This window comes from Coptis chinensis, chromosome 3, assembly GCF_015680905.1.
Source record: "Coptis chinensis isolate HL-2020 chromosome 3, ASM1568090v1, whole genome shotgun sequence".
Classification (NCBI taxonomy): Eukaryota; Viridiplantae; Streptophyta; class Magnoliopsida; order Ranunculales; family Ranunculaceae; genus Coptis; species Coptis chinensis.
Window position 1 is genome coordinate 24,860,530 of NC_141458.1, and position 15,449 is coordinate 24,875,978.

Below are 15,449 nucleotides of genomic sequence, written 5' to 3' on the forward strand. Positions count from 1 at the left end.
TTCTTCCTTCATATTTAGACCTATTGACGTTATGTTTTTTATCTAGTAACGCCTCGTTAGTCTTGAAACTAACAAAAAAGTAATAGACATCTAACAAGCAACAATGCATTGTTAATTACTATTTTGATTCAATAAAGAATAAAGAAAGAACCATCCAAATCTACTTGTTCCATCTAAAACATCAAAAGAGTAATATATTTATTTGTTTCATCTATACATCAAAAGACTTTGACAACACCTAGATCCTTCGTGCGAAGCCTTATAATACCTTGTGATCGAGTGTTCAACTTGCAACAATATGCAAATGGTATGATAAAACCCCAAACCTTAACTAGAAGTGGTCCAAACAGCGCTAAGACACCATGGCCGGCTTGAACCTAAAAATTTCAAGTCAAACAACTAGTTTCAAGTATGATTTAAGAAAATCATGGTCAACGCCTTATCGAATGGTTCATTACTTAATAACAATAAGCGTAATTCATTGCAGTGATAGTAACACTAAAAATCATAACCTTTTGTGTTAATGAATAAATTGTAAAAGAGTAACCACTTACCAGTCCTTGAGAATCCATTTCCCAAGCATAAAGGAGAAACACTTGAAACCAAGCCACATTTTGGTTCATATATCTAGACTTGACATTTCTGTATCATAGCCAAAGCCTCGGCGCAGTCCTACCAGGTACTTGAAACTATATTATACATAACATCAATGATAATTTCATCAAACCAATCCTACATACATGTATCAGCAAGAAATTTATAAGGGGACATATGAAAACATATCAGTAGTGAACTTAAATAGTACTATCATTATTTCAGCACCAAACACCTTCATAAGTTAAAATATATAATTCATCCAAACAAGAGAACTCCCTTACGATATATAACAAACTGTATAACTCCAATTTCAGCAAAGCATAATTTAACATAAGCCTTCAAATACTCAAATAACATGAATAAAATTAACTAAATGAACTAAACTCTAATTGTATCAAATTCTCTGACTTCATTTCACATAGCAACTTCTCAAGTTTCTATTTCAGAAATTAGGTCACATACACATGATGACGAGCATATGAATTTTAGGATGAATCATGCAGGTCTGCAGATATAGCTTTGGACTCTAGCAGATTTGGAGAGTCGAACACTTTGCAGACTCACATTGTTCACCCTTGCCCTTTCTAAACATTAATTTAACTGTGGCAACTGAATTTCGGTATGCATCACTAGACTACATTATTATATCTCAACAACGCAGCCATAATATTCGAATGAAAAGATAACTATGAACCAAACACCCATATCAACTAGAGTACAACCATGGACCTTCTACTGCCACCTAATTGACCGGCCAATGAACCAAAGTTCTAGTCCAAAACACACTAGCAACTAACAGTCATTACTAGCTATAAGAAAACTAGTGTAACGACAGATCCACAAGGTGATGTACAGGAGACCATTATTAGACCAACGAAATATTAAACTAGATGGAATTACCATAAAGTATATATGCATGTATGTATCATATTGTTCACCTGTATCAAACTAATAGTGGATAGCCTTGCTCATGGTTTAAAGATACTTATATATTCACTCAAGTAACAAGAGTATAACCTTGAAATTTGGTTTGGAAACTCTTACCTGAAATCTTTATGTTGCTTTGTTTCTTTGCATAACAAGAAATGGGTGTTACCATGTCCAAACCTATAATCACTTCTACACTCTAACGAACACGCATTAGCATACCTAGGAAGGATCTTAACATGTCCAAACAAACTACAGTCCATACTTCAATTCGATGGTTTAGTGCTTAAACTATATTACCATCAAAGCATCACCAATATAAAAAGCCATTTTAAAATAAAAGATAGATAAAAATGCACCTGTAATAAGAAAGAAAAATTTACAAAGGCTCTTCCCAATACTCCTATACATGCAGAACAAGGGATTGTCTTGCTTTACAATGCACGGACTTGATAGTGCACGAACTTGATAATAGTTCCAAATTGTAATACGACTATGCAATTCAATGAACTTCATTCAATAATCAAGATCAACGACCCAATAAATAATCTGAGTCATTACTCCCAAGTAAATATTCAGAAATAAAGACCAACGAGATAACCAAAATAACTCATCATAATGATCAGATAACCAAGTCCCTTAGACATTACAACAAACACTAAGATCCATGTCAAAGGGTAACCCAAGCATGCACAATTTAGCTTTTCCACAATTTTTGTGTCTTTTGGCTAGTGGCACGAGGTTAATGGTCACAAATTATAGGTGAATCAAATAAAAGGAAACTATGGGTGACTTTCCTAACAACCCCTAATTGATTAAACAAGAAAAAATAATGTAATGCATGAATCAGGAACACATCAATCAGCAACCGATTATTATTTTAGACCATTCAACAAATTCCTAAATATATAATTGAAAAACAGGTAAAGAACAATGGCGAGGGAAAACTTATGAATATATTACAATGCCTGATTTTAATTTTTGGACTAAAATACCCAAAATTTTGGAGTCCAAATATATATTAGGACATTGAAAAGAAAATTTATTAAAGTTGCAAAAACAAAATTGCAAATTGCAACAATTATTGAAAGAAAATTGTAACAGGTTCAATACCTTTTAGAACTTGAAGAAAATGCAATTATTCATAACTGATTAGCTGAGCTTAGTGATGAAATGACTAATAACTATTACAAGATCAATTGGTCCACGCCACAATGAGTCAAGAAGTTTTGCTGCTGGGCCGTTGATATTACGCGGTGGGTGTGCTGGGGGAGGTGGTGGTGCTTTGATTTTGAGAGCAACTGCCTAAGTTTCATGATTTCTTCTAACGGAAACAATTGCAGCTCCTGGGAGAAGTGGGAGATGAGAAGTTGGGTTTTCCCCTTTTTTTCTTTTTGTGTTTTTTCATCTTTTTCTCCTATTTTTTCGAGAACTGCTTTGGTCACGGACTCACAGTAGTTGTAATTTTGGGAAAATATAAGCCACCATTTTCTAAGAAACAGTGGAATATACGCATACCAAAAACTAAATTAGGCTATATTTGATAGTACTGTAGTGTATGTCGTATTATATACCACTGTTTTACGAATCAATGGTATTTTCTTGTTCCAAAACTAAAAAAGTATTTTGTACCATGGCAAATGACTAAAAGCCACTGTTAGGGCATCTCCAATGGAGAGTGTATATATACACCTCCACATAAGTGCCACATAGGTGCCACTAGGATTTTATGGCCCCTCTTACACATTAATAGTTTTCATATCCAAAATGGTATCCAATGCAACAAAGTTTAAGAGTTTGTAAAATTAAAAAACTGAGAAAACCCGATGGTCAAAGTCCGTTGCAAGGGGTTTAACCAAAATAAAAATAAAACGCACGTCACTTTAAGTAACGTCCGTAGTTTATTAAAACTGGGCCAACCAATAAATGACAGTCTTTACCCGTCGCAAACGTTACAATTCTAAAAATAAATAAAATAGACGTGAGTTTAAGTGACGTCCGAATTTCTTTTTAATTGGGACGTCACTTCAAGTGACGCCCGAGATGTTTATTAACTAATAGTCGGATGGGAAATTCCTCACCCCCTCTATTAGCTATTAGCTTATCACCTGGGATTTACCCCCAATTGGAAACATGTTTTTGACATTTAGAGTGTAAATTTTATACTTTAAACAATTTACACCCTCCATTGGAGATGCCCTTAGGGAAATAGTGGTTTATAACAATTGACCAACCATGGCTAATGTGTATGTAGTAGATATCTGGGCAAGGCATCATCTCAAAGGTAATGAATAGTAGTCTCTGAGAGCTCATGGATTAGGGTTTTTATTGAAACTGATTTAAACTATTTTTTTATTTATTGGCAAACTTGTATTTAAATGAGATCAGTAACTCTTTGAGGTTGGCAAGGTTTGACTCCCAGATCTTTAGTATCATCATCCAAAGGTTTTACCATTTACCGGCCTGCAACTTATTTGAACTTTGGGCACCATGACATCTGTTCACTTTTTCTTCCTGCATATTTAGACCTATTGACAATTATCGTTGAACTTAATGTAACGATCCGCTACATCCTACCACGTCGATATTATCCCTTCTTAGTCACTGCGGACATCCAACAGTATGAGGTTTTAACTCTGGACAGGTCACCCATCTTTGAATTACTCCCACCGAAACACGCTTAACTACAAAGTTCCCACGGCCAAACATTCTCAAAAGGCCTCGACGATAGGATTTAGCGGATCAATTACTTAAACCCCATATCTCAAACAACTTCCTAGATGGTAGAATGTATATTTGGCGCAACCGTCACCCCATGCGCTAGGCGCCTTTCCAGATACCTAACACAACCTCTCCCCACGGGATAGGCGCCTTTTTAATTAGTATACCACGGGGCATTACACTTAACATGTATGACCTATACAGTCACAAAGCAACAAGGGTTCAAGTTTTTTGCTCTCTTGAATATCTAGTAATACCTCGTTGGTCATGTTAGTCTTGAAACTGACTAGAATACTACACTGTAGTGGGCATGAGAGGAGCCGAAGTGAGGACCGACAATGAGTATTGCAGGTTTACAGCTACAAGTTTAGAACACATACCAACACTAAGGAAGATAAACATTGAAAGGCAAGGAAACATATACAATCTTTAAAAAAACACACACACACACTTACAGAAGCAATTTATAGTGTTAGTGTTATATGCGGCATGTGTTGTGGGAGGGAAAATATTGTATTCGGGATAATGGGATATATAATCACTCGTTAAGTTCCTGATTAATCCCCGAATAATTTCGATTACTAGGCATAATCGCTGTAAAGGTTGGATTTTGTTTAACCTTACTGGTGTAGGCAATTTGGGGGAATAAGGGTTGATTGATTGAGTTTGACCGAGTTTGTTTGGACGAACTGCCTACGTATCAAGTTCTCTCTGCTGGGGGGAGACTTGAATCAGGCCAGACGTAGTTCATCATCCTTGTTATATAGGCAAGGTGTCCGCACCTCTTGCACTCCTGCGTCAGGTCAGATCCAGGTCTTCAGGTCACTCGCCTGCCATGATGGCGAGTTATGGACATTTACTGTGATGCGCACCTGAAGCTTCGGTCTTAATGTCAGTCATAAAGTCATACTCGAGTCACTTTGAAGTGAGCTCGCAGGACAAGTACATTAGGTCGGTTAGTGGTGATATCGCTTTAAGTACGAGTTGCATAGGTCGCTTGCCTGAGTCGAGTCACTATAGAGTGAGCCCGGAGGACGATGATATTAGGTCGGTCGGTAGTGCTGTATATGATGGACACATGTGTGATATTCATTGGATGTGAATATTACTCCCTCACACAGCCCCATCTCAGTAGGTCACTTTTTTGCAGGATAGCGACCTTTTGAGAGAGAACGATAGCACGTGTTTTAGCACATGTGAGGATGCGAACAACTATGGATAGAAATAGCAACCGCCTCATTTTGTGGAATTTGAAAATATGCTACATAAGGGTACGTGTCAGTCTATTGTTTTAGTGTAATCATGACGTGCCTTGGGAACTAAAGGGTTTTTTCTTGAACAAAACCGCATCTAGAGAACTGGAGAGCCACCATTTTGTCATTTTTCAGAACTTGCAAAAGGTTTAGAGTATCCAGGTTAGTCTTTCTGCCATTTTCATTTTCTTTTCTTTCTTTAAAGGTTCTTGTTTGTAGTCTTGTTTAGGTCATTATGTTGTAAGAAAAGAGAGAGAGAGAAAGTGAAACATGTCTGACTCAGATGACACTCATTCTAACGAAGTAATAGAGGAGTCGTTAGGGTTTGAAAGTGAGGATGAGGTGGTAAAATCTGATTATGTAATTGTTGTAGCGAGTAGTTCTAGTCGTGAAAAGGTTTTTGTTTCAAGTGGGTTGCCCCTTAGAATCGTAGATAAGTATGTTGTTAAAAGCTTTTTAGATTTAAGGGAAGCTTATGGTATAACAGTTAGCGACCTGGAAATACACGAATTGGGGGAGGATGCAGACGTTTTTAGCAATGCGCTCGTTCTGCTGGGTTACGGGGTCGTTATATGTGAGGGGCAGTTGTGAGCTGGTATGAGGATACCGTTCTCAAAACTTACATGTGAATTTTTGAATTCCTGTGGGAAAGCGCTCTGCCAGTTCGTCGGTAATACTTGACATTTACTTAGAGTTTTTGACATGCCGAATGAGAGTGGGGAATACCACATAGAGGTCACTGATGTTATTGAGCACTTTGTTGTGAAGCGATCTCGTGCTAATAATTTTAGCTTGCAGACACTAATGAGAAAGTCGAGCGTTCTGGATGGTGTAAGCAACGAGAGAAGGGCGTTGTTGTTGATTGGAAATTATTGTGTTAGTGGGTTTAGATTGAATACTAGGGTTTGCAATTTTGCTGGTATGTATCTCTGTGTTGTTTTCTGTTGCTCATATGTTTTGGTAGTTGGTTTTGAATTTGATTAATCTCTTTGATGTTTTTACAGAGGTCGCTATCTCAAGGGGTAGGACGCGTGGAGTGATTGAGAAGTTCGCCTGTCTTAGCCGTTCTAAGAAGCAAGAGATACTTTCTGAAGTAGTTCACTACTTTGTTGAAAGGGGAGGACGTGAGATCAAGGCGAAGAGGAAGAGTCAGAAGAAAAGAGCGCATGCTCGGGCTGATCGTGAATCTTCAACTGAATCTATAATGGATAAGGGAAACAGTGGTCTTGTCACCAGGGAAGAAAGGAACAGGAGTCGAGGTGAGAGGTCGGGTTCTGGAGAGGAATCGTTGAGGCGACCTGATGGGGGACTGATAAGAGCCCAAAACTGTAGTTTTAACCCCTTAATAATCATACTTTTAGACCAATTATGTGAATAATAAGTAAGAGTTAATACTGATTACGTGTTTTTATGCATTTCAGGCTTCAAAGTCCATTATGTGCAGAAATGTGCCACTTTAGCTAGATAAAGGAGCAATGGTTGGTTGCTAAGGAGTTCTGTGATTAAAGGCCAAGATTCAAGAAGACAAAGCCTTTCTAAAGCCCGGTCAAAGCTGAAAAGTCAACGTCAACGCGGGCAGAAACAACACACAAAGTCAGCAGAACTTCCGAAGACCATATCTTTGGACTCACACCTCGGAATTGGGCCTACCTTATGTCAAAACGACCGGCTCGAAAAGAGATTTCCAATGGTCCAAGCCTTGACCCAATCAGAAGAGCAGAAGTGGACGAAACATCTGTCGAAGCCAACTACAGCTGAATAGCCCATTTTGGACTAAAGAAATTGGGTTTTGGGCCTGATTCTTTGGCCCAAAATATGGCTCCAAGCCCATGAACGATTTTTGGATCTGAAAGTATAAAAACAAAAGCTTAGCTCTTTGTTAATGGTAGATAGTTAGACCTAGATTAGAATTAGATTAGTTAGCCTCCATTAATGAGTTTTAGAACTTAGTTTTAGAAATTCATTTCTTGTTTTAGATTAATTTCTTGAATCATTGAATATCATTCATTAGATAAATAAAATAGTTATTATTCTTGTCATTTCGATTTTTGTTATTTCAATCTATTAGATCTAGTTTTAATTATTGTTGGTTACTATTTATTAGTTGTTAATTAGATTTTAATTATTGTTTAATTTAGATTAGTAAATTTCGAATCTTGATATTATGTTTAGTTTAGATTCATATGGAAATGATTATGAATGATTCTCGGCTAAACCTCCATTAGAGGGGGTGAGAAGCCTTGATGAAAGCTTGATTCGATTATCGTAGAAGTCGTCGTAATTTCTATTCCACTCTAGAAACGCGATTAATTAGCCATGAGAATGGGTTTAATCGTTCACATGCTAGTTATGAATTGGTAGAAATGTCATGTGTAATTAGGGATTAGGAAGAACCAATTGTTCTGTAGCAGTTCATTTCGGATTCTTTAACGATTAAATTAGTTAGTGAGTTAAGTTGAGTTAAGGTGGAATCAATCCCCCCTAATTTCTTATTATAGAATCAACGTAGTATTTCCGTAGTTGAATCAATTATAGTTTGTATCTTGTGGGTAGTTGCATCGTAGTATAATTCCCCCTCGTAAAACTCTCATTGACTTAAGACCGATTAGTTAACTAGAAAACATCACATGCTAAAGAATTAGGAGTGGAACGAACTTCCTACTCCACTATATCTGTTCAATAGAAAGAGAGTAGAAACTTTGATAAATATAGACTTGTAATAAGTTTTAGTTTACTTACGTTTTGAGTTTCATCGTTCATTTCGTAGGTAAACTATTCATTTTTTATGTTTATCAGGGACGGTATGAGGCTGTCCCAGGGGGAGGGTTGCCCAGTCAAAGTGGAGGGCATCTCGTTCGTTCCTCGTGATCGCAACAAATCGCTAACGAGGAAGATCGATGGGTCTAACATGAGGGCTGTGAAGGTTGCTAAGGCGGCTGATCATGTTCTTGGGACCAGTTCTAATTCTGGTGGTGGTGATTGAACTGGTGGAAAGGCAGCTTGATTGTCTAGGTCAAGAGCACAGATCGACTTCAGTGTGCATGGTTTTGGGGGGACTGAGATTGGGCACCCTGCATCTGTTGGGGACACTACTGGTGGTAAGGGGAAGGAGAAACTAGTTGGTAGGGAGGTTGGTAAGGGTCTTCCTATTAAGGGTAAAAACGACCTAGAACGCAACCTGGTGTATGTAGATGAGGGTACCAGGAAGAAATGGCTTGTTAAGAGGTCGGACTGCAGTTACAAGTCTGCACCTATACCGGCCTGTTTGTTGGAGGGGATGACGCTGGATGGAGACAGGAGGCTAGGACCTTGATTCTAAGGACCTGGTAGAGAATCTGAGGGAGTTCGACCTGACTCACTGTTTGGTAAGTGCTACACTTGTCTTTGTTTGATTGATATAGCACTTTAGTGTACTCCTGTGTTTCAGTGTGTAACTATGTGGTGATACAATCTTATTGGTGTAACTTATAGCTGGTTACCATAAGTTAAAGACGGCTGCTCAATTTGATGAGATAGAGAAAGGTGAGGTTGAAGCATTGAAATACAAGCTGGCTAGTATTCGGGAGGTGCAGGAGTCTGAGAAGAAAGAGTTGGACGTTCTGAAAGCGCATGTCATTTCATTAACTTTGGAGAGGACGATGGCGGCTAATGAGTTGAGCGAGTTGAAGGGAAAGATGGTCACTGATATATGCTTGGACACTACTTAGAGTTTTGAACTCTCTAAATTGGTGAAAAAGCACTCAAAGTACCTTACTCACGATCTTCGTTGAGTAGAGTTAGAATAAGGATTCGAACTACCTAAAGTATAGAACAACTACAAATTGGATGTTACAATAAGGGAACTAAGGAGTAAGGTTATAATACTAGGTTTCTTCCTAACAAACATTAAAGCAAAACATTTAAGTTTGAAATCATGCACTTAAACAAAATACAAATTACTAAAAAGAAAGGTGGAGAGTTAATCCTCCTCATGTGAAACTATCATTAGTTATTTATTTGAAAAGGTTTTTGATTCTTCCTAGACTCATAGACAAGTCCCTAATGGAAAAATAGAATTGATCCCTAGCATGCATGGCTCACTTAAGAGCTCATACATGCTAGCAAGTGAAACCAAACAATGACTTATCTCTAAGCTCATTGTTTGATTCCTAACTAGACACTACACCAACTATCATTTTGGGATAGGATGTAGTGTTAGTTGTTCATCCTAAAACCTACCAAACTCACAACCAATGTTTTTCCCTCACATGAGTTGGATTAACTCCCCAAAGGGAAGTTAGCTCATGATCCTTGGGACAAGGACTTATGAACTAATAAAAACTCAAAAGAGAAAGAGAGAGAGAGAGAAAAAAAAAAAAAAAAATCCACAACCAAACTTCACTTCTATTATTTCTTAGAAGAACAAGTGTTCCTCCATTAAAACTATTACAAGCTTTTTAATATCAAAACTAAAACTTACTTCTCATTTTCACTAAGGAACTAAAATAATAATGTCATGTGAGGAAAATAAGTCAAGGGAGTAATTGGAGTGTCCCCACATTTGTCTAATTTCTTCTCCATTTGAGAGAAATCTCATTTCCTCCCACGCGTGAATTATCAAACCACATTGATTCATTTTATCTACCACATTAAAACAAAGTGACACCTTGCCTTTTTTTTCACTATTAACACCTAATCTAATTTATTACATGCAAGGTGTCAACTTTGCACCAATAATTTGTTATCTTTGTCTTGACATGCTCCATGATTGATGACTCATCCAATCTTGTGGCCCCATAGTGGGTCCATAATGCGATCGATGGCGATCCGGTATTTTGGGCAGTTTACAACTTCCGCCTATCGCGTAGAGTTCATCATACGATTGTCTGCGAGCAGCTCTCTTCTTGTCGCGATTCGAGTCCCGGTTCGAGCGGTAGGAGCTTTGGAAGTTTGATGCTTCTACGTGGATTTGGAAGAATTTATATATACGCCGTTCCTCGTGCTTTATTGCGGGGTTTAACCAATATTTCCATGTTTCTTGCAAATACACGCAAAAGTGTGAAAACATATTTATTTCATGATTATTAAACACATAATGAACCAAATTTATAGGTCTCAATGGGGTTCATAATACACTTTTGGGTGCTTATCACATTACCCCCAAAACTTTGCTTGTCCTCGAAGCAAAGAAGAGACACTAAAATAGATAAGTGGCCAAAATGTGTAGTCCTAAACTAATTCTCGTTTTGCGAGTGTGATTGCATTGACCATATGCAACAAGGCCTTAAACCACTAGGAATTCCCTAGTGGGCCGAGTTATAACCTCGTGAGAGTTTTCGAGAAAAGATACTCACAAACTTCATTTATACTTCTGGCGACTTCGGTGTGAAAACTTGTTTCCTAAATTAATCTCGGATATCCATACATCTCCTTAGCGGGGAACGAGGATTTATTTCTTTGAAACTCAAGTTAATATGTATTCAATAATTAAAACATCTACATATGATTATTCATGCGGTGAACTTTTCATTGAAATATACTAGCGAGGGTTGTTTACGGATCCTTGGAGAGCATACCTAAATGGGTTCTCCACGGTATGTGTTGAAACACATATTCACTCAAAATTTTCCCACTCGGGTTTTGTTAACTCCGATTAATGCGGTGGGCACACGTTTCCTTACATCTCAATGAGTCGGAGGAGCCGATGTCGATCAATCCGTCTACTACTTATTATCACACCCACCTACTCCTAATTGAGCTAGAGGTCTTTATTAGGTATTGTGGGGCTTAGGTGATAGTGTACAAAAAATGGAAATGGATAATCAAAATTCTACGAGTATGAGAGAATAGGGTCTTCATATATTTACACTAGAGAAATCCTTGTTTCCTTTCCTTCTTCTAACCGAGTTTTTCCAACCTTGTTCTTAAGCCTCACGGATACTAAAAGAGATTTTTTTTTTTTTTTTTTTTTTTTTTTTTTTTTTTTTTTTTTTTAAAAGCTTAAGAACATGATTCTATTTTCCTTTTCTTGAAGCAAATAACCTACTTTATATTTGGGACAAGTCTTTCTCTTTATTCTTTCCACATTTCATCCTATTTCTCATACTCATCACTTAGGTAGGTTCTTTTATTTGGTTTAATAAATGGGTAAGGAATTTTTGGTGAAAGTGAAAGGTTTGATGAAACGGTTTCGATGGAGTGACTAGCGGTAAAATTTGTAACAGGTAAGAATTTTTAGCTATGTCGATCCAAAGAAGGCCTAAATTCTCGCCTAGGGTTGGGTGGTGATCAAGTAAGTAGATCGTAATTTCCTCTAATCGGAAAAACTACTCCTCTCGTGTCATCACACACAAAATCACTCATATCAAGGCTTTTGGTTAGATTCTCCACGGGGTTTATAGTTTAAGTAACTAACCGTTGTTTCGAAAACTTACTTGCTATGTACAATCAATGATACTCAATTACATGAAATATTCATGAAAAGATGTATAAAATATTAAATGCACGTATTATCTAAAATTTCTTAAAAACAAATCCTAATTCGGATACTAATGTGAGATTTCTAGACAATTTTCATCATTGAAAAGGAAACAAGACTTTGTCACTAAGTACAATTATTAATATGAAAATAAAAACTATATATAGGCTACAAGATGCCTAATTCTTGCTATAGGTTTAAAACACCCCCAAACAGAATGATGCTTAGTCCTCGAAGGATCAATAATTAAAGAGAGAAAGTACCTGAGAACCGTGAGCAAAATTAGGGCTAGATTGTTGGAACAGAGAGGTTGGAGATCATAATATATTATTCAGAAAACAACAAGAAAATGTTCATAGCAGCACACTAAACATAGCACCGATATAATAAACCACGGACATCTGAAAACATGAAAAACAATAGCACACCAAACGAAGGTTTAGCTAGATATATGTACAATGGCAAACTCAAGTTTACCATCCAAATAGGGGCGATGAAAGGTCGGCGTCCTCTTTAAGGAAATGCATTTCCTTAGCATCGCCAATAGATAATAGTCACGCCAAATTTCTGCCCATTCTTTGTCTCCGATTCTCTCAAATTGGTTGTCATCTTTTTAGTCCTTTGGGTAACATCGAACATGCCTCGGTATCGGCGGGGCGCTTCCATTGCGAAACCTTAATGGCGAATGATTACGTTTCTTTGGGCACATGGAATCCACCTTGACCCGATCATGAAAAGTAGCTGCAAAGCGTGGGAAATGTGTCTTCATGATTAAATAGCAAGCGGTGGTAGTAAAAGTATATACTTATCCCGAAAAGTCGCGAGCTCGTTTCAGGCTGGAGACAACCTGACCTAAAATGTTAAATAATGCATGACCACGAGCTAGTGCAATCAATACAACGCATGGCGACCTCATTGGCGATTAGAAAAATGCCAATCTCCCATAATGTTTAGGGAGTACAAATAACATGGCGGTCCCCATGTTCATGGTCATGCTTGCTAATGGAATGGTGATGTTAGCCATGGCACATAGCCATCTCCTTCTCATTTGATCTCAAGACCATCACCATAAGAGTCGCTAAACGCTTTGCCACTGAAAGGAACGGTAAGAATTATGAAAGATGTAATGCCAAGATGCAGCGAGGTTAAGTGATATGGAAGGTCCAAAGTTAGAGCAAGTTGTTGTTCGAAAAAGATATGAGGTGTGTCACCAACTTCGGATTGTGAATCCGTCTAAAAGTAGAAACCATGCGCATGGTTGAATCTTTGGTGTGTCATCCATATTAGCATAAAAGTATGCAGCTAAACTAGGAGAATAAGTTTGGTCGGGTTGAAGAATTAGGGAAGACCACCCAATGTTTGTGATGTAATCATGGAAGAGATGGCCATAGGCATTGGAATCCATCATAGACTGAAAGGATTGCTTTCGGGGAATGATTTTGGGAGGGACCATGGATGATGAAGATCTTTGTTTGATGAAGATGCCATAGTGGATGAAGTAATAAACTAGGTACGGCAACCTGGATGGAAAAATGAGTATGTAAGAAAATAGACCCTCACAGAGCACATGTTAAAATTATATTAGTCACAATGGAAATGATGACAATCCTACTAAGCATTTCATACAAAATAAAACAAAAAGATAAGATAAAATACATAGTACGACGGAAAAAGCGTAATAACATATATGATTATATACTTATTGACTTAGTAATATCATGGATTCTCGATATTGATCTAGGAGATGCATATTTTGCACGGTTGTTTAGGTCATCTATTTGTTGGCCGAAATTGCATCTGAATGTCCCCTTGGGCAGAGAGTACAGTTTGATTTTCCATTAGGAGAGCATGATTTTTCAAGAATTGAGAATGATTTTCCAAGATCTCCTCTGTTCAACATCATCGTTGCTTGGCGATCTTGGAAATCTGAAGAGTTGTGATGATGATATTCCGACGGCGTGTAGTTCCCTCAAACCACGATGAAGAAGTTTAATGCCTTCCATGGGATTAATAATATTCACATGGTATTTTCATCAAATAAATTGTCGAATTTGAGCTTGAGGTGTTACGCTCATCTATCGAGTATCCGGGGTCCAAAACCAACGGAGTAATCTGTTTGAAGTACCTTTATATATGCTCTTTGAAGGGTGTCTCGGAGATATTATTGGATAACCCCAACGAATCATAATCTAAGCGTAACCAAAGTGGGTAGAACTCTGGCGACCTTCTTGTTTTCTTGGTGATTACGTTCGGAGGTGTTGGATCGGACAAAAATCATCTCTTTGAGTTTGCAAAATCCAAAGTAGGTGAAGTTGAGGCTTTGTGACTTCGGTTTGGTGTGATGTACCTACCACATTATGTCCCAACCGATGGAGCACAACACGTTGATTCTGTTTCAAAGAGCGTTGAAGAACCATGTGATGTGTATGTTCGACGTCGCCATGAGATCTGATGGTAGCTCATGATAAAGTTTTTTTCGGAATCGAATGATGACTCTTGAACAAGGGACTCTTGGGTTTTAGTGGGATTTGAAGTATGTCGGAGATCATTTCCTTATTCAATTCAATCGTTGTCCATAGGCATTGAAGTAGAATTTTCCATCTTCATAACCGCTAAATTGGTAGAACATCAAAACCAATTCTCGGGAATAACTAGGCTGCTTTGAATGATATAGAAGAAAGGTCCATCCCTCGGCGATATGATTTTTCAGTGTCAAAATAAGGAGAAAACCGGCCCTCTTGAAAGATTTTAGGTAGTCTTTCTCTGCGTTATTTTTTCTTGGTTGAGCCATTATTGAGGAAGGATAGTGAAAATTGTATGAATAAGAATGGCTTAAAAAGAAGATTTATTCTATAGCCAATCTGAGTCCAAGTGTAGTTAATGACCCATGTGATTATGAACAAAGGCATCATAGGGGATCCACGATAAGTCTTTGTCATGTCGGATATCCAAATATAATTAATGAGATTGTTTAATGTTTAGAAAATACGGGAGGAAAGTTTCACGGGGTAGTTAAACTTACACGTAATTTCAGAATTGATGATCATAACTTCGGTAATAGAATATGGATAGAATAATCGAAATGCATCTGTGACAAGTGTTATGTGTACCTTGTAAGCGTCTTGCGATTTTCTCTCTCAACACCATGTGTATCCATTAATGATTTTGGTGAATTTTGGATGGCCTTTCTTTGTTATGGTTTTTTTTTATTTATTTATTATTATTATTTTTTTTTTTTTTTTTTTTTTTTTTTTTTTTTTTTTATTATATATATATATATATATATATATATATATATATATATATATATATATATATATATATTTATTAGGAGAGGAAAAAACAACAACTAATATACACAACTAATTAATACTGGAACTTCTCCATTTAATCGTAAACCGCACAAATGTGTGGGAATTATTTAACACACCATACTAATATACAAAATGAAAAAAAAAAAAAAAAAAAAAAGGGGGGTTACATAGATCTAGATG

At 37.2% G+C, this 15,449-nt stretch overlaps 1 long non-coding RNA gene across 1 annotated transcript; it reads right to left on the bottom strand.

Moving 5' to 3' along the window:
- Positions 1–85: 85 nt before the first annotated feature.
- On the bottom strand, positions 86–2,193 carry LOC147508799 (uncharacterized). The gene is made up of 4 exons (XR_015216444.1): positions 1,884–2,193; positions 1,642–1,716; positions 555–672; positions 86–377 (listed from the first exon to the last, which is right to left on the bottom strand). It is a non-coding gene; the product is annotated as an uncharacterized LOC147508799 (long non-coding RNA).
- Positions 2,194–15,449: the final 13,256 nt, after the last annotated feature.